We start from the raw sequence: 21,800 nt of genomic DNA, 5'->3' as shown, positions 1-21,800 counted from the left end.
TTAAATATAAATAAATATATATGTTACTGTCGGTAACTATTGTACATATTCTTCTTGCTAGGTTGTATGGAATATTCCTTTTTATGTACAGACACAAATGTGTCTGTATATATAGCCGTCACCTGCGGCTGTCGTCGCCGTCGTAGCCGTCGCCGTGCACTTTCACCGATAACACGATAAGTGGAAAAACATGTTACCTTTTGGCTTGAAACTTACAGAGGAATATTAATAATAGGCAGGTCAAGTTCGAAAATCAGCATGATGGGGCCGTTTTTATGAAAGTTATGCTGTTTTTCACTTTTTTCAGCATATAGACTGATGCTCATAAGTTAAGCAACACTTTCTTATTTCCCAAATTCCTCAGCAACCAAGCTTTTTATTGAGGCAAAATTTGTACAGTAACTATTTCTCTTGTTTTTACTTTGACTTACTGGACCGTGACATTTGAGTACTATTTAATGTTGGACGCAATAGAATATGCAATGGGGTGCCACTTGCGAAAAATATAGTTTTGCTTTGCAATGCAGAGCTTCCAGTTTGCCTAGTTTCATGGGCACGATTAGTTATACCGCCCTAGTATTAAGAATGTGTATATTTACCATTTGAAGATTACACTGCGATTAATGCGGTGGAAAATACAATAGAGGGAGTGTATAATGATAGGGACGCTAAACGATTGTTGACGGCATATAGTGACTAGCCTAATCCCCTGGTCGCCTGGGTAGCCACGCCCCCTTAGAGTACTTATGTAAACAAACGGTCTCCCGTAGCGAACTATCCTTTTGTTCAACAGCTTCGCGTGTGCAGCTGATTATATATGTAGTGACACAAGTATGCCTCCTTCGCCTGCATGTAAACGTGTTACTTTTACTCATGTTCACCATATTTGTTTTCGGTGGATGATACAAGGCGATGGGATCGATAAAAGTAGAGGTTAATCTAAACAATTAGATGCGATTTTTGTGAAATGACTTATTAAGTGATGTGCATGTACCTAGCATGTTTATATTCTTGAATTTCTAATTTGTAAAATCTTTCATACACGGCCTTATATTTGTATTACTCTCAGGCCATAGGCCTACTCTTCGATATTATTGTGTTACACGGGACTCTTGGAAACCTGAAGCACAGGGCATTGTGAAAGTTAATTTGCTACGGGGTCTTGTTATCCTTCATGGAGTTTTATAGCTGGGATGAACACTGTGAAGTAGAAACAGGCTTTACTTAATTTAGGACAATTTAAACAAAACCAGTCTGCAAGGCTTGCTTTGATTTGGCGTTAACCTGACACTGGTTTTAAAAGAACAAATATAATTATGTTGGATGGATTAAATCACCGACTTCGTTATATTTTAACTAAATGTGTTCATTTACACAGTAACACAGATAATATTTATAAGTTATCCGTCGTTCAGCACGCATTTTATAGGCGAGTAGCTAAACAGTGACGATGATCAATCAAAGCACAATCTAGGCAAGGATTGTTTACAAAATAGATCATGATGAATAAACTTAATTACGCTGTTAATTGACCGTACTTTCATATATCGTATGTTAACACAGTCAGACTTCCCCCTGCTGCACGTTGGTGTTGGATTGTCCTTGCGCCTCTGTCAATGCACCTCATTTAATTTCAATATTATACTATAAGTATAGTATAAGTAATATATTTTTTCCTTATTCCTCATTCATTATCATTTATGTTTTATAAATACTTGAATGCAGTACGTTTATAAATAAATTACACATTTATAAATTAATGCAATAAGAATTTTTTGAGACAGGTTGATGCTGAAGCTCATGCAGGTTAATCAAACAAACAATTCTTAGTTCAATTTTTTAATGCGGAAAATTTCATATTGGTGGAAATAACTGATAACAAATTTAACTGGCAGTTTGTTAGCAACACTAAAAACATAATTAGCTGCGCGTGCCAAACTAGTAAACAAAAGGACAATTCGCTACGCGTGGCACGCGTTAGCATGGGTTCTAGCCTCTTAAAGCTTTAATCCTATCGCCGCAACAAACAATGGGGACCTTCTGGCTGATGTATCCTGCTGTTAATTACACCTAGTTACAGCGGATTGTCGCGCTCGCGCTTGACCACAGAAACCGGCGTCATGGGGTTCACTCGTCTTAAGTATTGTGTTATTCCACCTAAGCTATTGTGTTTGTGCGTTCGAATTTTGAAGGGATTAATACGTGTCTCCATTGTTTGCCCACCCCCTTCTATTCACAGGACAGGGATTAAAACATTTCAAACGTTGTTAAACCGGTGTACAACGGAAACAAAATTATTACTACAACTGTATGTGTAAAAAAATTCCATCTAACATAAGAAATTAGATGCGATTATAACGACAGAAAATACAGGGAGTGTGATAATTATAGGGTCGCTAAACGATTTTTGACGGAATATAGTGACTAGCCTAATCCCCTGGTCGCCTGGGTAGCCCCCCCCCCCCCCCCCCCCCTTAGAGTACTTATGTAAACAAACGGTCTCCCGTAGCGAATTATCCTTTTGTTCAACAGCTTCTCGCGTGCAGCGGATTGTATTTGTAGTGACACTACATAGCTAACTGCTGTGTCGGACGTTGTGGACCAGCCCAATAAATTTACTCTGTGACATGTATTAATTAATAAAACACGCCTGTTGAAAAGGGGGCTTTTCGTAACTTGTACAGGTTCACAGGTAAGTTGTTCAGAAAAACACCGTCGCCGTTCAGCGCCGCTTCAGTCAGGAAAGCGTATCCTCCGCTTGGATCACCGGCATTTTTTGTTATCTGACAAATTAGGGCAGATTTCAATTTACGTTTTAGCTATTAATTCTGAATTTACTAATATTTTGAGCTATATTAGATGTCAGATTCATAGACATGACGCAAAGCCACCAGAGTGACTGTTTAAATTTCAAAATATTATATTTCGTTTTCTTCCTGACGTTTTTTATTATCATTTGTTGCGCCACTTGTTGCACACACTGAAGATCTAAGGCAATTATGATTCCATTGCATGATAATCTAAGCTAGCCTTCACATTTAACAGGCAAAATTATTCAGACCTTTCAACACTACCGGTCTCCTCGAGAATCTCCCCATTTAGTGACATACATGTATCTCTCCATTCCCCGATTCAGCATAAACGCCCCCTGATTTATCAGATTAGAACGCGTGGTGATAAAATGTGTCGCTAGATCTTGTAAACACTCAACGAAATGCACCTTGTGACTATATTCAATGTGCCGTCACTTAATTGCTTTATCGCGGTTTCATGAGTTGACGATAGTAATTGCAGTAAAAAGCTTTACGTGTACTTAAATATATTCCAGTAACATATGGATTTAGGCTAGCGACGTATGTTAAGCCTCTCTTCTGGTCCTCAAATCAAGTTCGGTCCCTTGGTTCTAAACTGTTTACAAGAAGCTCTGTACTGGTTCTACACCTGTAAATGTCCATCACGACGAGTTCAAACGTGTCCCCCAAACGTGTCCTTGGCTGACTCTATTATGGTCTCCAATATTTACATAAACGTACGTAAACTGAATGTTAGAAAGAAATGCATTTCAATTATTTAAAATTGTATTATATTTGCTATAATATATTCTCATATTTTTTAAAAAACACAAAAGTTTTGCTGCTTGACTACCTTTAGGATGCTTAATACTACTACAATATTTATGGCGTTCTCTGCTTCTTGTTTTCAAGACAGTTACATTCGTGGGTGATTGTGTGCATGTGGGGGAGGGGGTACTCACTGTCATGATCGTGCGTTCTTTATTCCGTTTCAAGTTAGTATAAGCTCCTATTTTCATATGGACGCGTTTATTCCCGTGAATTTCCTAAATGTCCACTGGACTGTCAAGAACTAAAGTGATTCAGAGCTTAAATCAGAACTTAGTCCCTTATATAGGCACAGCATAATGGATTTTTACTGCATACGTTTTATAAATCTATTAATACTTCAATTTATGTAAAGAGCTCCCTATGAAGGATAGTCTAGCTACTTTATTCTTTTACGCGTTTTGTTTTCAGATTTTTTTTTTCAATTTTCAGGATTTAGGGTTTAGGTATGGTTATTTTACAGTCATAAGATTATGTATGTGTGCATTTATTCCATCTAACGTAAGAAGATTAGATACAATTATAACGTCAGAAAATACAATAGAGGGAGTGTGATAATGATAGGGTCGCTAAACGATTTTGACGGAATATAGTGACTAGCCTTATCCTCTTGTCGCCTGGGTAGGCACGCCCCCTTAGAGTACTTATGTAAACAAAATGTCTTCCATAGAGAGCTATCCTTTTGTTCAACAGCTTCGCGCGTGCAGCGGATTATGTATATAGTGACGCTATACAGCTAAATGCAGTTAAATCTGTGAAAGCTGTTACTTAATTTATTCTGCTGTGTCGGACGTTGTGGGCCAGCCCAATGGTTCATTCACTCATTCTTTTCTGAAGATTGGTGATGCATATTTCGAATGCTTTATTATTTGCCCTCCTTCTTACAAGAGAAAGGAAAAGGGGAGAGAAACGGAGACAGTGTCAAATAAAAAGGGTAAAGAGTAATATAATACATTAATTAAAGGGACTCGCTGTGGAAGAAACGATAGACTGTTTTGCATCAAGGTATGCAATTATAATCCCACATGGCCATCGCATATATGGCCGTAGTTTAAATACATTACTCATAGTTGTATTTAATAACATTATTTTGCTGAATAGACATACATTTTAAAGTTGGTCTTTCAGGAAATCGTTTTGTTTGAAATAACACACACGACAGAGGTAAAATCACATATAAATTTATTTTGAAATAAAATGTTTCGCTAGATCTTGTTAACACTCAGCGAAATGCACCTACCTGTAGTGATTATATTCAATGTGCCATCATTTAATTGCTTTCTCGGTTTCATTAATTGACGATAATAATTGCAGTAAGCAAGAAGGAGGAAATGCTGAAGACGAAACAACGCCGGGGGTATGAGTGACTTTCTCCCTTAACATTTTCTATGATGCTGTCAAAGAAAAAGGAACCGTGATAGTGATCATTTAAACCGCTGCTGTTTGCAGGTGGACTTCTTCGTTTACCATTTAAATGCCCCCCCTCCCCCAGCAGACCCAACTTGAGGAATGCCATTGTAGCTACAGTACACTGTATATCAAACTTTGGTCCAAGTTATGAAATGTTTAAGCACAAAACGATAATTTGAGGGTATTTTTTTCATTCAAGACAAAATTCAATAACTATGATGTGTGACAAAAGAGGCTTTACAAAGCTTTACGTGTACTTAGATATATTCCAGTAACCTATGGAGATAGGCTAGCGATGTAATTGTAACCTCAACAGGCAGTGTCCCCGATGAAAGCCAGCACCACAATAAACACTGAAAGGCGGGGTAGAAAAATTAACTTTTTTAAATATCGATTACAACATGCTGTACAATGACTGAGTCGTGAAAGGGGTTTTGGACTTCTTTGCGTTAAAAACAAATTCATTTCGAAATCAAAAGAGCACTTTTTGGGGGGCGCGTGGGGGGGGGGGGGGGGGGGTAAATAGTAACTCATTCCGTAATCCTTCCTGCACATTTATTTAATCGTATCAAAACGTTTGATACACAATGTTCACTAGTGTCATAATTTTGGCGATGTATTAAAACCATAATTGTACAAAGTAGGTTAGCATAAGTTAGGCAACAACCAGTGTGAAGAACAACTCCCTTTTTAAGTGAGGCAAGACAACCTATTCAAACTGATTATAACCTTGATAAAGACACAAGGTAAGGGAGTTATGTAAACTAGCGTGTGAAAACACATTCTTTGTCACTGTTACAAGACAATGGAGGCGACCAAGTGGGGTAATAACAATATACCCCTGTACAGTCAAAGAGAAATTAGATATGAAAGCTTACATCGGGTCAGCCCTTAATTGGCTTGTCCGAAAGAAAGAGATAGATGTCGCAATGCGAATCCTTTTATTAACCCTTCATGAGTTTGTGTAAAAGTGTGAAAGACAGGCAACGATCTCGAGTCGCTGTTGATATTGTTCGCAATCAATATTGGAGTATACCGCCTACATGTAAACATCAGACAAGGCGTTGAGATCGATAAAAGTGGAGGTTTATCTGAAAAATTAGATGCCATTTTTGTGAAATGACTTATTAAGTGATGTGCATGTACCGAACATGTTTAAATTCTTGATTTTTATTATTTGAAACATCTTCATACACGGCCTCATATTTATATTTCTCTCAGGCCATACTCATTTTATTGTATAACATGGGACTGTAAAGCACAGGACATTGTGAAAGTTAATTGGCTACAGAGACTTGTTATCCTTTATGCAGTTTTATAGCGTGGGTGAACTAGAAACAGGCTTTACTTAATTAGATTTACTTAATTTACGAAAATTTAAACAAAATCAATCTGCAAGGCTTGCTTTGACTTGATGTTAACCTAACACTGGTTTTAAAAGGAGAAATATAAATATGTTGGATGGATTAAATCACCGACACCGTTCTATTTTAACTTAACGTGGTCATATACACAGTAACACAGATAATATTTATAACTTGTCTCTCGTTCAGCACGCATTATAGGCGTGTAGCCAAACAGTGACGATGATCAATCCAAGTAAAATCTAGGCAAGTATTGTTTACAAAATAGATCATGATGAATAAACCTACGCTTTAATAAATAATCACCACACGGTTCTGTTTTTGTCACTTAAAAGCTTTCGTTTAAAGACGCTCAATGATATCAAAAATGATTCGACGCTTTAAAAATGGACCGGTTCAAGGGGCATTTTTTGTTTCAGCTAGGGACTTCAGGTAGAGGATTTAGTGTAGGTGTTTCCTCGGATGATAACAGCATAACACCCCAGGTCTAAGCGAGTTGACTAGAAGCTTTTTGTCCAAGCATCCTATTCCTACTACTAAACTAATAACTCTTAACCACAAAGGTTTGTGCGGAAAAAATATTTAAACTAAATGAGGTGCATTGACAGAGGCACAAGTACAATCCAACGCCAACGTGCAACAGGGGAAAGTCTGACAGTGTATTACATAATATATGAAAGTGCGGTCAATATTAACAGTGTAAGACAACAGTTAAAGAGGAGGGGGTCTTACTATCTTTTGTTAAACGCGACTGTTATTATCTCTCGAACAAGCTTAAACCATGCCTTATACAATTACTGTGTCTCCGGCTGTCGTGCAGAAACGGCTTGTCGAACATATTTTGCTACAGTTACAAACAGGGAAAACTAGCGACTTACACCCCATTCTCATAGATTAGATCGACCTACATTGGATCGACCTAACTCCCTGGGGGTTCACGCTAAATAGCTGTCAGCCGGGCGGACACGAAAGTTAATTACCCCTTAAAGCTTGTAGTAGGCGGGGACGGACACTTAAGGGGGATTATCTGACAGTAATCTAGTGAGACTCCCCGCGGTGATAGATCGATCTAAAAGTTGTGAGAACAGAGCCTTAGTTGTTCTAGATCGCTCTAGTAAGAAAGCATAAGTGCGGCGCCCGGGCAAAACAATCAACTACCCGGTATAACATTCATATCTTAGCGTTTACATATGATGCGCAAAGAGCTAAGTTCATATTATGACGCGCAAAGAGCTAAGCAATTAGCCTTGACAAAGTGGTCCGTTTTTGAACAACAACGAGAAAAAAGAACGCCTTGTCATAGTTATGAGACAAATCGCTTGCAACGTGCAACAAGGGGGATGGCTGACAGTGTGGTCACACTACATATTTATGAAAGTACGTTGAATTAACAGTCTTCGAGATCGCCCAAAGAGGAGGGACTTACTGTAGCCCTCAATCTATTGTTAAACGCGATCATTATCTTTTCTCATACAACCTTAAACAAAACCTAAACAATAAGATTGTTAAATCAGATAAGTGATGTAAAATCATATTGGAAATGTACGTTGACGACGGAGACTTCCATTCGCAAAGTTAATGAAACAAGACTGGTCCAAGTTAACTGCCCATATTGAATAAATCTTGGACTGTTAAACCTAAAGCCATGCTTCACTTTGGTAATAGTTATTTAGTAAGCTAGGTTTATTCACATATATCACAAAGCATAAGGGCGTTATGCTGCAAACAACCCATTTTGAACGCAATCGTCATCGCTGCCGAACTACCTGAAATCATCCCTATTCAATATTAGGAGATGCACGTCGAGTAAAAGATTCAACACCTGGGTGCCCAGCACTATTATGAGAAGGAAAAATGACTTGACGTTTCATGCACAATCATCATCGAAAGCCTTATATCAATATACTGCATGCGCAGTCGATTTTTATCAAAATTAAAAGTGTGTTTCATACAAGCAAAATCTAACTTTCCTTTATAACTGTTACTGAACAGCGAAGAGTTAAATAAACCCAGTTATAAAATTAAAATGTAATTATGAGGCTAATTTCTCTAATGTGGAATAAAATATTTTGTTGGCTTTCAAATGATAGGACACTCACTTTAATCTTAAAAGAAGTTAGTTAATGTGCTCGTTCCCCTAACGTGCGTGCCAAAAGGTCCCATCAAATAACCAGATACACATCTGTCTATACTGGTAACTAGTGAAAATCTATCTGTGGCCTTTGATAATGGGTAGACACTCACCGCGTTATTTGCGACAATGATTATTTCTTCACAGCGATTTATTCATTTAATTATTAAATCATAATATATTTCTTAAATTATTTGAAATAATTTACCTTTTTTAATGGTTTATACCATCTAATTTTTATCTTTTTTATTTGATTCGTAATGTCATCTAATTATTTACTTAATTCTTTAAATAATTTATTTATTTATTTATCAAGCCCGTAGCCAGCAATTTCAAAGGGTGGGTGGGGGGTCTTTTTCTGAAAAAGTGGACCTTTTACCGAAAAATCCCCATGTACTTATGTCAAATTTTACCCAGAGTGGACCTTTTTTCAGCAAAAGGGGGTTCTTTCGAACCTCTTGAACTCCCCCTGGCTGCGGGCCTGTTTATTTATTTATTTATTTATTTATTTATTTATTTATTTATTTATTTATTTATTAAGATTTTCTATTATTATCCTTTTACGGATTCGCTCTATTATTTTATATAAAATGTAACTTAATGTAGTAATTGAGGCAACACGTCAGCTTGTAATGTGAATAAATTGTTTTAATAATGTTTCTTTCTTTGTTATTTCTAAACAGTAATCTATTTTTACACAGGTCGCGATGATGAAAATTTGTGTACGGAGCATCTTTAAAGTTTTTGAGACGGGGTGATTTGTTGATCATGCTGATGTACGATGCTGATGCATGTTTATCAAATTCAATTTTTGACCACAGAACACTTCATATTGAATTAAATAACTGATACTAAATTAAACTAGCAATTATCTTGCAACACTTAAAACATGATCAGCTGCGTGTGCCAAGCTAGTGAACATAAGGATAGGTGGCCACGGGAGTGGCACGCGTTAGCATGGGTTCTAGCATCTTAAAGCTATAATCCTATCGCCGCAACAAACAATGGGCACCTTCTGGCTGATGTATCCTGCTGTTAATTACACCTAGTCACAGCGGATTTTCGCGCTCGCGCTGGACCACAGAAACAGGCCTCATGGGGTTCACTCGCCTAAGGTATTGTGTGTTATTACGCCTAAACTATTGTGTTTTTGCGTTCGAATTTTGAAGGGATTAGACGGCTTTCCATTGTTTGTCCGCCCCTTTCTATTCACAGGATAGGGATTAAAACATTCTGACGCTTTTAAAACGTCGTACAACGGAAACATAATTATTATTTCTACTGTAAAACTGCCAAAATGTAGGCGTTTTGTGCAAGTAGTAGAAATGGATTATATTATTTTCGAAAGATTCAGAACAGCGCCCTGGCCTGAATTTTGATCTTACAAACTGACCCCTGGAAACCACAACATTTTCTTTCATGCCCGAAATCTGTAAATTTAAATACTCGGTCCCCCCATTAAAAGTGCCACCGACCCTCACATTGACTGCCTCTCTTGTTATAGAGCACAATTCAAATTAATTTAAAAGAGACAAACCTAGCTGTTATTACAGAATCGGGATTCTTTAACATAGATTTGTCTCGACTCCAGGGACCTCTCAATTTCTTTTTCGTCCTATATATATATATATATATATATATATATATATATATATATATATATATATATATATATATATATATATCTTATTCAGTTGAATGGTCTTTATCGCAGCATCTATATTTAAGTTCATTAAAAACCACAAATCAAACGAATTGTGTGTACGCGCCGTAATGTACATGATCTTTGGATGGTAATTTTAAGTAATCCGATGTTGATAATTTCGAATCCTATACATTATAGTAGATGTGCGTACATGGAAAGCATCAAAACAGACTAAAGGCATTTTCGCGTCGATCATTACCGTTTTATTTGCATCTCATCTGTAGCGACATTTGTTGCCAGATTAACGAAGCACCACGCAATTATGTAAGAGAACCACGAAAACAGAGCACCCGCTCCAGACACGGGCATTTAATTTTGGTTGGTCCTTACGGGCTTGCATTCGACCGGAGGCAGAGTTGTAAATCAATCTACAGTAAATTATTTTCCGTTTATATAAAAGTTACCTAAGTCCCGCATAACGCTATCTCAAAAATTGGTCACTTTATGACCCTTTAAAACACCGCTACAGATGTAGACACTCCAACCCAATTAATTAAGTTCGATGTGAAAAAACTTTCAACAAAAAGTGAAAATGTGAGCCACATATATTTAGATTAATATCGGAATAAATATATGACACGTTCCATTACTTTCACTGGTTTATGTCATTGTACCCTCTAACAGGGAAAGCAGTCAGCAGTTATTAAAAGTAATATGAAACATTGATAAAAACGTTATGCAAAACATGAGCGGTTGGGATAAGTTAATTTACGCTCTCATCTTTCATATAAAAAAAATGAATATTTATTACAAGAGTTCAGGGTGGGAGGGGGAGCATAAGGGCATAGCAACTATTGTGTTATGAAATAACGATTTGAAATAAAAAAGTCAAGTTGAGCCTTTCTACTTATATACTTTATTGTGTTTCGTGACTATGAGAGCATGAAAGGAATAAATAATTATAAATAGTATCCTTGCGACACAAGGTTACTCTGCAATATATATCTTTCAATTTATGCTGTGAAATAATAGCCAGCTAGTCCGTTGATCTCGCGAATCAACCAAATGACCGTTAACTGAGTTGCTTAACTGCAAGTAATTAATCCCCTCCCCTCCCCCGAACGTCATACTGGCAGGTTTCCAAATGAAGACTATACCGCATAAAAAGTTTGGGGCCCAAAAGAGAGTCAGCCAAGGACACGTTTGGGGAACACGTTTGAACACGTCATGATGGACATTTACAGGTGTAGGACCAGAACAGAGCCTCTGGTAAACAGTTTAGAACCAAGGGACCGAACTTGATTTGAGGACCAGAAAAGAGGCTTATCAGACGTAATCGTACCTCAACCTGAGGTATCCCCGATGAAAGCACCAGGATGAAAACTGAAGAGCGGAGTACAATAATTAACTTTTTTAAATATCGATTACAACATGCTGTACAATGACTGAGTCGTAAAAGGGTTAATGAACTTCTTTGTCTTAAGTGCAAATTTTTCTAACCACCAGGCAAATCAGCCAAAAAGCGGCAAGGTTGGGTTCTCACAGAATACACTCATTTTGCTTATTGTCGAGATACAGCCACATTTCACTGCCTCGCGTGGCTCCCGTCTCACTTTTCAACTGTGTAAGTGGTGTATTTTTCACCGAAGTTTACTTCACAAATGTGCATGAAGTGATCAATACATTACTTCGACCAATGCTACAATTGAAAGATGGATATATAATCTTTATAACGACAGAGATTTATATCAAAATTCCGTTGCTATGGTTACAAACTACCGAGGTTATTTGAGGTCACTTGATGACTGCCTCAGATACCCAGACTATCAATAGCCTTATATTTTCACTAGTAGAGCACCTTAGATATTTTCACTGATATTTACTGAAAATATGGACAAGGGGGGGGGGGGGGGGGGGGGGGGGGGGGGCTACCATAAATTAAAACACTGGCGTGGCCTTTTCCCTAAAATCTTTGCAACAGCGACGCAAATTCTTCTATTTTCCGGCTACATAATCGTAAAACAATTTTGCTTCCCACAGTTTCGATTTGCATTCAAGACTTTTTAAGTTAATTTCAACGTTGTTTTCGGACTAAGTAACTGAAATAGTCTTCAGTAGTTTTCATTCATTGATTCCTGGATATTAAGTATATGCTAAGTTCAAATACGGGGGTAAACATGCATTCGAAACTAAATTCGAGTAGGCGGCCATGACAGTTTCAAGTAGCAGAGGTGGAAAACGCGTGATGGATGCACTGCAGATTTTCCTAATTTCAAGCAGCAAAGCGCATATTTTGTTGTTCTGTAGACCGTTACTAAGACGAAACGGTTGTGCAATACTCAGGAAATATGACAAATATGATTGGGGCCACCTCCCCATGCTAAAACTTGCATGCAGAATGAGAGGCCAATGATATGTAGGCCAGCATCGGCAATATCATCATCAGAGGAAATGGAGAGTGAGCTCGACTCAGTCGTGTGTCCAGCGCATCGTCACCAGGTGCGGATTAAGGTGTCTTCTGGGTCTTCCGGAAGACGGTCAGATTTTCAAGTTTACATTGACGGGTATCTAATTTTTATCGTTGGAAGACGGTAAAAAATGGAGGATGGATCAACAAATATAGGCCTAATGTGGAAGACTGACAGAAAATATCTCTGGATCCGCCCCTGCTATGGATCCTTTGGGGAGCCGCAAAAACACGCCGACTACTGTACTTCTTCGAACCAAGTAACTATTGTAGGACTTTCCTTGCTCGGACCAAGCGGGAGCTTTCACACACAGTGTATCCAAATTTTTATCAAGACGAAGCAAAAATATTCTGTTCGTTGGGCTCAGGTAATTAAGAAGTTGACATTCGTCACATCTTTGTTATTAATTTACACACCAAATTAATATCAGACAGGAGGTTGATAATGATATGATATCCGTGTTGTTTGAATCAAACTTGCAAAGTAATTAGACAGATAAAGCTTAGTTATCATCTAAATACTGCTATCTCTGACCCTCAGAACCACAGCAAATTTGTTATTACGTATAGTGAAAAGGGCTTATGTTTTGTACTGTACATGTTAGTAGTGTAATCTGTGTCTGTACATATTGCCATCACCTGCGTCTGTCGTCGCCGATGCCGATGCCGATGCCGATGGCGATGCCGATGCCGTCGCCGTGCACTTTCCTTGTAAACACGATAAGTGGAAGGCAGTTTTACTTTTTGGCTTTATATTTACAGAGTTGATGAATATTCATAAAACGCAGGTCAAGTTCGAAAATCAGCATGATCGGGCCATTATTGTAGAAGTTATGCTGTTTTTTCACTTTTCAGCATATTTTTCACATTTCCTCAGATTCAATTCTTAGGCATGTTAACAGTCTCATTATTAAACTAATAAGATACGTAAAAGTTTTTGTTTGACATTTCCTGCATCTTTACAACATTGTTAGTTGATTTTGTAAAAATGATGGTAAACTTGTTATCGTGTATTGTGTAATAAAGTGTCAAAAATGGAAATAAACTCATATCATTGCAGTTTGTGAGATTCAATCATTCACTATGTTCAGAATCTCAGAATGGAAGAAATTGGACATTTAACACTGCTTTATTGATATTTTTCCCATCTCATCAATTTTCTTAGTTGATCATATAAAAATGGCAGTCAACTGTTAATTTTGTTTTATGTTAAAAATTGTTAAAAATGGAAAAAAAAAACATTTCAGAACAGTGCTGTCTTGTTTACATTTTGGCATTTTCAAGTTGTGACTTAGAGGTTCCATGGGCCTGAAGACCTTTGCTAGTCACATTTTCTGAATATCCATGATACTAATATTTTATTATTAAAAATTGATGGTCATTATGCTGTTAAACATTATGTAATATTGCATCAAAATTTGAAAAAAACCTATTTTGGGCACTGCTCCCATGATGACCATTTAAGTAAAACCATGTCACTTACTGTTCTCAAACAGTACAGTAAATATATATATAGATGTGTCTGTACATATTGCCATCACCTGCGTCTGTCGTCGCCGTCATTGCCGTCGCCGGTGCCGTGCACTTTCATTGTAAACACGATAAGTGGAAGGCAGTTTTACTTTTGGGCTTTATATTTACAGAGCTGATGAATATTCATAAAACGCAGGTCAAGTTCGAAAATCAGCATGATCGGGCCATTATTGTAGAAGTTATGCTTTTTTTTTCACTTTTCAGCATATATGCAACACTGTAAACACATTCCAAGGAAAACCGATAGGCCTGTTGTCATGAAACTCACAGGAGTAATCTATCTTACTAAAACGCAGGTCAAGTTCGAAAATCGGCATGATCGGGCCACTATTTTAGTAGTTATGCTGTTTTTTCATTTTTCAGCATATATGCAACACTGTAAACACAATATAAGAAAAACAGATAGGCCAATTGTCATAAAACTCACAGGAGTGGTCAATCTTACTAAAACGCAGGTTGAGTTCGAAAATCAGCATAATCGGGCCATTATTTTAGAAGTTATGCTGTTTTTTCACATTTCCTCAGATTGAATTCTTAGGCATGTTAACAGTCTTATTGTTTTACTAATAACATACATAAAAGTGTTTGTTTGACATTTTCTGCATCTTTACAACATTGTAAGTTGATTATGTAAAAATGATGGTAAACTTGTTATCGTGTATTGTGTAATAAAGTGTCAAAAATGGAAATAAACTCATATCATTGCAGTTTGTGAGATTCAATCATTCACTATGTTCAGAATCTCAGAATGGAGGAAATTGGACATTTAACACTATTCTATTGATATTTTTCCCATCTCATCAATTTTCTTAGTTGATCATATAAAAATTGCAGTAAACTGTTTATTTTGTTTTATGTTAAAAAAGTGTTAAAAATGAAAAAAAAAAAAAAAAAAAAAACATTTCAGAACAGTGCTGTCTTTGTTTACATTTTGGCATTTTCAAGTTGTGACTTTGAAGTTCCATGGGCCTGAAGACCTTTGCTAGTCACATTTTCTGAATATCCATGATACTTATATTTTATTATTAAAATTGATGGTCATTATGCTGTTAAACATTATGTAATATTGCATCAAAAAAAAAATCTATTTTGGGCACTGCTCCCATGATGACCATTTAAGTAAAACCATGTCACTTACTGTTCTCAAACTTACAGGAAAGAAACATGGGACTAAAATACAGCTTCAGTAGGCAATGCAGTCTGTTTGGTAATTCTTACTGCCAGTTAAACGGTTTCACATATGTGACTTTGAAGTTCCACGGGCTTGTTTATTATTGCATCAAAATTGGCAAAATGACCTCTTTTGCATCCTTTTTTCTGTTATTTTGTCTGTACGTTTGACAGCTTTGCTGCCTTGTTTGTTTGTGTGAGCAACAAGTAATAGAACCCTAACAACTAAATAATACTGCTTTTTGGAGATCATTGCTGATGATTAAAAGAGTAACAATCATATCACAATTACATGAATAATATTTTATATATGGGTCAAAACACGGTAACGGTGCCATTTGTGTCAATTTTTTTTTGTTTCATTGAAATTTAAAATTTTTACATTTTTGTAGAAAACAAATCAAATTTTCAGACAATGTAAGTTTCATTGATATACTTCCAATACTTTTTCTGTGAGCCACTGGGAAACATAAAGGAAAAAAAAATATAACATCACAGTCGATTTCTGTACTACCAATATTGTCAAACTTACAATAATAAATAAGAAATATATTTGTACTATATATTGGCATTTATATCAAACCGGTGGTGTAATAAAACACATATTTGGATGAATTTTCAGCCTTATTAATGTAATAATAGGCATGCATAGTTTCTTTTTTCAATACTTGGGCTCTTCGAGGTCGCAAGGCCTGTGCAGTGCGGTCACACTGAACAAAAAACCTCCTTGCGACTTGCAACTGTCACCGTTGCAGAAAGGTGGGCGACAAGTTGCAACAACTCGCAAAGTGGTCTCCAAATGAACGCTGGGTTACTATCCGGTCGCGCCGGTTTTCGGTGCAGCACCGAAAACCTCCTGGCGACCGAAAAGCCTTTTTGTGGTATTCAACCGGTTGCTAAAAGGTCGCCGACTGCATAGCAACTGATTTGCGACCGATTGTGTGGTTTTCCCTTTGTCTTTGTAGCCCCAAGCGTTACACTTACAATACAACATCATTAAATAGTGAAGGATCCTGCGTGTCATCAATTTGTTTCCGTCCTTGTGGTACGAATTCTAAGTACTGGGAGGAAGTTAATTTGTATTTATTTGACCTTCTTTATATTGGTGACACTGTTTTATTGTTATAAAAATGCCTGACAATTAAATTTATTGTAAAAAGTATGAATCAAACTTTGCTATTTACTTTTTTCTCTGCGCCCGCCTATTTGCTTAATTTTTCTTCCATTGTGAATTGGCAAATTATGACTTGGCAAATTAAAAAAAAGTAAGATATATCCGGCTGCTTTAGTCATTAAAAAATGTTTCCAGTAAATTTGACAACAATCTAAAATTAGAGACCTAAAAATTGCACTTTAATAATAATGCAGATAAACAGTGCATTTATGATACTTTCTTCTATTATCTGTGCCGTTTTGCTCCTGTATCACTTTTTATACATTATTCTAATATTAGGCCTTTGCTAATAACACATAGTAGCTTAAGGCAAAAGAACTGAGAAAAGGTGGACAGTAGCTTACCAGTGGTTCCTATTTTGCTTGCTTTTTCATCAAGGAGACAATCTTTCTTTGATTTGTTTTTAAAGTCTTTCAATTGTTGGTAATAGAAAAACTCGTTTTCCTTAAAAAACTCAACTAATTCTTCTTCCTCTTTAATAGTAAATTTAACCTCCCATTCTTTCGGTTGATCCTGGGAAGACGAGTCTGTGTTGGAACTTGGTAAAGAACTTTCTTCACAGGCATTTGCTTTCTCAAAATACATTCTGGCCACCCTTCCCACGCTGTTGGATGACATACTGGGGACTGAAGACACGGGCTCAGCGGCTTCTATTTACAACACTTTTAGTCAAGTATGGTGGCTGATAGGGACTCATACATTTATTTATTTTATTTTATTTTATTGAAAAAAAAATACTTATGAAAACCTTGTAAATAAATTTAAAAGGATGACAACAAATACAATCTACGTTTTAATTGATAAATAACGATTTTTGTCAAGATATTTAGAAGGCCTTAATGGCATGATATAAATGAAAAATATATTTATATATTTAGTGGACGCTCATCATCCTACGCTTATTTTATCACGGTTGCTTGCAACCTACTCGCGACATGTTTTCGAGTGCATGCGAGCTGTAAGAAACCTGTTAGAGACCAAGCGACTAAAGACCGTTAATCGACCATGAAGTTTCAACTGCAACCTGCTGGCGACCTGCTGCCCACCGCTTGCAACCGGTTAGTAACCTGTTTGCAACTAAGCGACTAAAGACCGTCAATCGACCGTGCAGTTACAGGTGGTATGCGACTGGTTTTAGTCTGGTTACAGCGACCTACTGGCAACCAAGAGGAGACCTATAGGCAACCTCTCAGTTTCCAATCGTTTTTATTATCAGTCGCACTGGTTGTCGGTGCAAAGAAAATGGCCTTCGTGTGTCAACGATCGCAGGCGACCTGTTTGCAACCTAATGCGACCACTTTAAAACCTATGGCAACCTCCTTGCGACTGAGGTTGCAAAGAGGTTGCCAAAAGGTTGCAAGCGCAGTGTGACCCAGCCTTGACGGGACACATGGTCATATTGGCCTGAGTCAGATATTAGGTTGTTTTTTCAAGTTTTTATCACCCAAATATGTTAAACTAATCAGAAGTAATAGTTTAACATAGAAAACTGCCACCTATCACTTATTTTGAGTAAAAAATTATTTAGCACTAGGAGTGGTGTGTCCCGTCAGAGACATTTGACTTCGAAAAGTTTTCATATTTTCCACATCTGGTAGGTTGTACAAATGAAACTTAAAATCCTCTTTTAAATAATGATAAGTAATGATTATAGCTAAAAATTACAAAATTAAAACAATTTACAGTGAATTTATTGCCACATTTTATTATTCTCTGTTTATATTATCTGTCTCTGACGGGACATTTTCTGTCTCTGACGGGACATTTTCTGTCTCTGACGTGAAACACAAGGTTTTACATCTTCAATTGAATCGTTTTCAAGTGTTCTGGTGTGTTACATTTCTTATTTTTCTTTTGCAACTGATCATAACTGGGTAATTCATTAACCATTACTGATTATTAGCTAGGTTGACTGTCAGTGATTAGGTGTTGACATGTGCCGTCAGAGATCATGTCAGAGTACTAGAACTGTGAGCAGGTCATTCTGTTCACTGCATGTGCATGATTTAAAAACAGAGTCTGAAGGAGACCTCCAGCTCCAACCATATGTTGTGGTATCTGATGATCTGCACCATAACAAACAGTCCGTCTTCACTTGTAATAAGGCCATTCTCGAAGACCTCCAGCAATCATTCAGCAAAGTCCATTACTGGTCAGACGAAGCCCGAGCCCCCGGCCAATTCAAAAGTTGGTTTTTACTGTCTAAACATGGTACTATCATGAAAGAGATTTTGGTATGGAAGCGCAGTGGTACTTTTTATACCACTGCCCATGGCAAAGGACCAGTGGATGGGACCGTAGGGGAAATGAAACATCAGGTTTGGAGAGCAGTGCTCCTGAGAAAAATGGTTGTAGATATACCTTATCAATTCTATTTGGCTGGCAAAGAATTATGCCCCAATGTAATGTACCTGTCTGCAGCAGATATTGTAGCAGTTACCGCGTCCATCAGCAGTCGCTGGGTAAACTGTCCATCTGTTCCAGGAATTCAACATTTCCAACAGCTTCAGCCCCAGCCCCAGGAGGCGAGCAAGTGGAGTAATTACAATATACAATCAAAAGGAAATTAGTTTAGAAATCTTACTTCGGGCCAGCCCTTTGCTTGTTCGAAGGAGAGAGTTAAATATCGCAACGCCACCTGTGTTCGTGTAAACGTGTGAAAGACAGGCAACGGTCTTGAATCGCTGTTGATATTGTTTGTAATCAATATTGAAGTATACCCCCTTCGCCTACATGTAAACGTGTTAGTTTGCCTCATGTTCACTATATTTCTTTCAGGTGGATCAGACAAGTCGTTGAGATCGATAAAAGTAGAGGTTAATCTAAACAATTAGGTGCAATTTTTGTGAAATGACTTAAGTGATGTGCACGAACCTAGCATGTTTAAATTCTTCAATTTTTAATTAATAAAATCTTTCATACACGGCCTCATATTTATTTTACTCTCAGGCTATACTCTTCGATGTTTTTGTATTACACGGGACTCTTGGATACCTGAAGCACAGAGCATTGTGAAAGTTTATTCGCTACGGAGTCTTGTTATATTCTTCATGCAGTTTTATACATGTAGCTGGGATAAACACTGTTAACTAGAAACAGGCTTTATTTAGCTTTACTTAATTTACTACAATTTAAACAAAACCAGTCATCAAGGCTTGCTTTGATTTGATGTTAACCTGACACTGGTTTTAAAAGAACAAATATAGATATGTTGGATGGATTAAATCACCGACATCGTTATATTTTAACTTAGTGTGGTCATTTACACAGTTACACATAATATTTTTAAGTCGTCTGTCGTTCAGCCCGCATTACAGTGAGAGTAGCCAAACAGTGACGATGATCAATCCAAGCACAATCTAGGCAAGTATTGTTTACAAAATACAGGTAGATCATGTTGAATAAACTTACGTTTTAATAAATAATCAGCACAGGGTTCGGTTATTGTCACTTAAAAGCTTTCGATCAACGACGTTCAATGAAATCACAAATCATTTGACGATTGACAAATGGACAGGTTCAAGGGGCATTTTTGTTTCAGCTATGGGGGACTTCAGGTAGAGGGTTCAGTGAAGGTGTTTCGTCGGATGATAGCAGCATCACGCCCTAGGTCTAAGCAAGTTGAATAGAAGCTTTATGTCCAAGCATCATATCCCAAACTACTGAGTTAGAACAAAGGTCTAGTTACACGTACTGTGCAATTACAATTAATAGATCCGTTGCATACTTGATTGTCCCCCCCCCAGCTATAGCATGCATGCATTCTTACTTGAGTGATCTAAAACAAGTCGCTGGAGTACACTGTTTGTAACTGTAGCAAAATATGGCGACATGGCGTTTCTGCACGGCAGCGGGAGATACAGTAATTGTATGGGCATGGTTTAAGCTTGTTCGAGAGATAATAACAGTCACATTTAACAATAGATAGCGAGCTATGGTAAGACCCCCCTCCTCTTTAAGGGACGGATGTACCCAAATATAGCTAAAAATCGTCATTTTTGGTTTTTTATGTCTAATTATTGGTTAAATGTGTATCTAACGTTTAACAGAATAAATTTTTTACATTTTGAACAAAAAATATGTTTTTTTCTGAGGATTCTGATGCTGCACACATCGGCACCGGTGGCCTGGTCTATGCCCCGCCTTCGTTGTCAAGGGCCGTTGGCATGAGTAAACTCGGTGGGCGGACCTCAGCAGCATTAGCCCGACTCGAGAAACAATAGAACAGGGATGCGTCATACCCCCTTTGTCATAAACAGCGATCGGCAAAGCAGTGCCTATTGTTCCGCTTAAGCTGTTTTGATAGTCGCTCTTGATTGTGATCAGCGCTAAGATGAATCTTTTCCGACACATTGGATTTGCTCGAAATACGCGTTCTCCTTTGAATTGCTTGTTGTAACACGCGCTCTTTCGATTTTCTTGTTAACTTTTTGAGATACGCAAAAAAAAAAAAAATAAAAAAAAATAAAATGAAAATTCCGTTGCTTGCTACCCGTGACAGCATCCGTCATACTATCCATCCATTTTCAACAACAGCTCGATGCAGTCGTTAGATTTTAAAAATCTACATGGGCGTAACTAGGCATACGCACGGATGCACTGTGTGTACAATTTTTTTGCCAACCATGATATTATTTTATATAAATTTAGTGTATTTTTCACGGAATATAAAAGAAAATCCTCTGCTTATTAAAGTCACCTGTATGTACAAATTCTCTGTATCAATTGTATAGGCACAATTGTTCTGACCCCCCCTCCCCCCCCGTCTTGCAAACTGAGGTATACAATGTCTGTAACCTTAACAAGTTCTATCTTAATCGTCCATCTAACTGGAACTTCCTTTACCTCTTAATTGGAGGGTTCAGTGGCCCTCAACTCTTATGTACCTTCTTTCTTGAGAATATCGAACGCATTCTTGCTGGCGATATTTATCTCAGGCAAAAATCTGCCTGAGTGTTATTTTCAAAGAGCAGCTCCCGCAACCCTGGGGGCACTAGATAAAATCTGGACGCCAGGTTTAAGAAGGAGCTAGAGAAACAAAGGAAGAATTTTTCCTGCAAAGCTTCAAAGAATTTTGACACGGACTTGACCCAGCTAACCCCTCCAAACTAACATGGGGAATTTTTACAAACAAATAATTAAACTTAGCTGTATCAGAGCTCTGTCGTGTCGTACAATTGGTTGTCTTTGGGAGCCATGCATCCACATGTAAGGTGAATAAAACCGTATGTTAGTTCAACTCAGAGGTGGATCCAGGATTATTCGAAGGGGGTTCCACATATGCGA

General features: G+C 37.5%; 1 protein-coding gene across 1 annotated transcript in view; it reads right to left on the bottom strand.

The window, feature by feature from the left end:
- LOC147762577 (uncharacterized) overlaps positions 1-21,800 on the bottom strand; it is a 119,936-nt gene that overhangs the window by 85,601 nt on the left and 12,535 nt on the right. The gene's annotated exons all lie outside the window — the stretch shown is intronic.

The sequence above is a fragment of the Lingula anatina genome, chromosome 4, assembly GCF_051362555.1.
Source record: "Lingula anatina isolate TDL-2025a chromosome 4, LinAna3.0, whole genome shotgun sequence".
In the NCBI taxonomy this organism is placed as follows: Eukaryota; Metazoa; Brachiopoda; class Lingulata; order Lingulida; family Lingulidae; genus Lingula; species Lingula anatina.
This window is presented reverse-complemented; position numbering and strand designations above follow the sequence as displayed.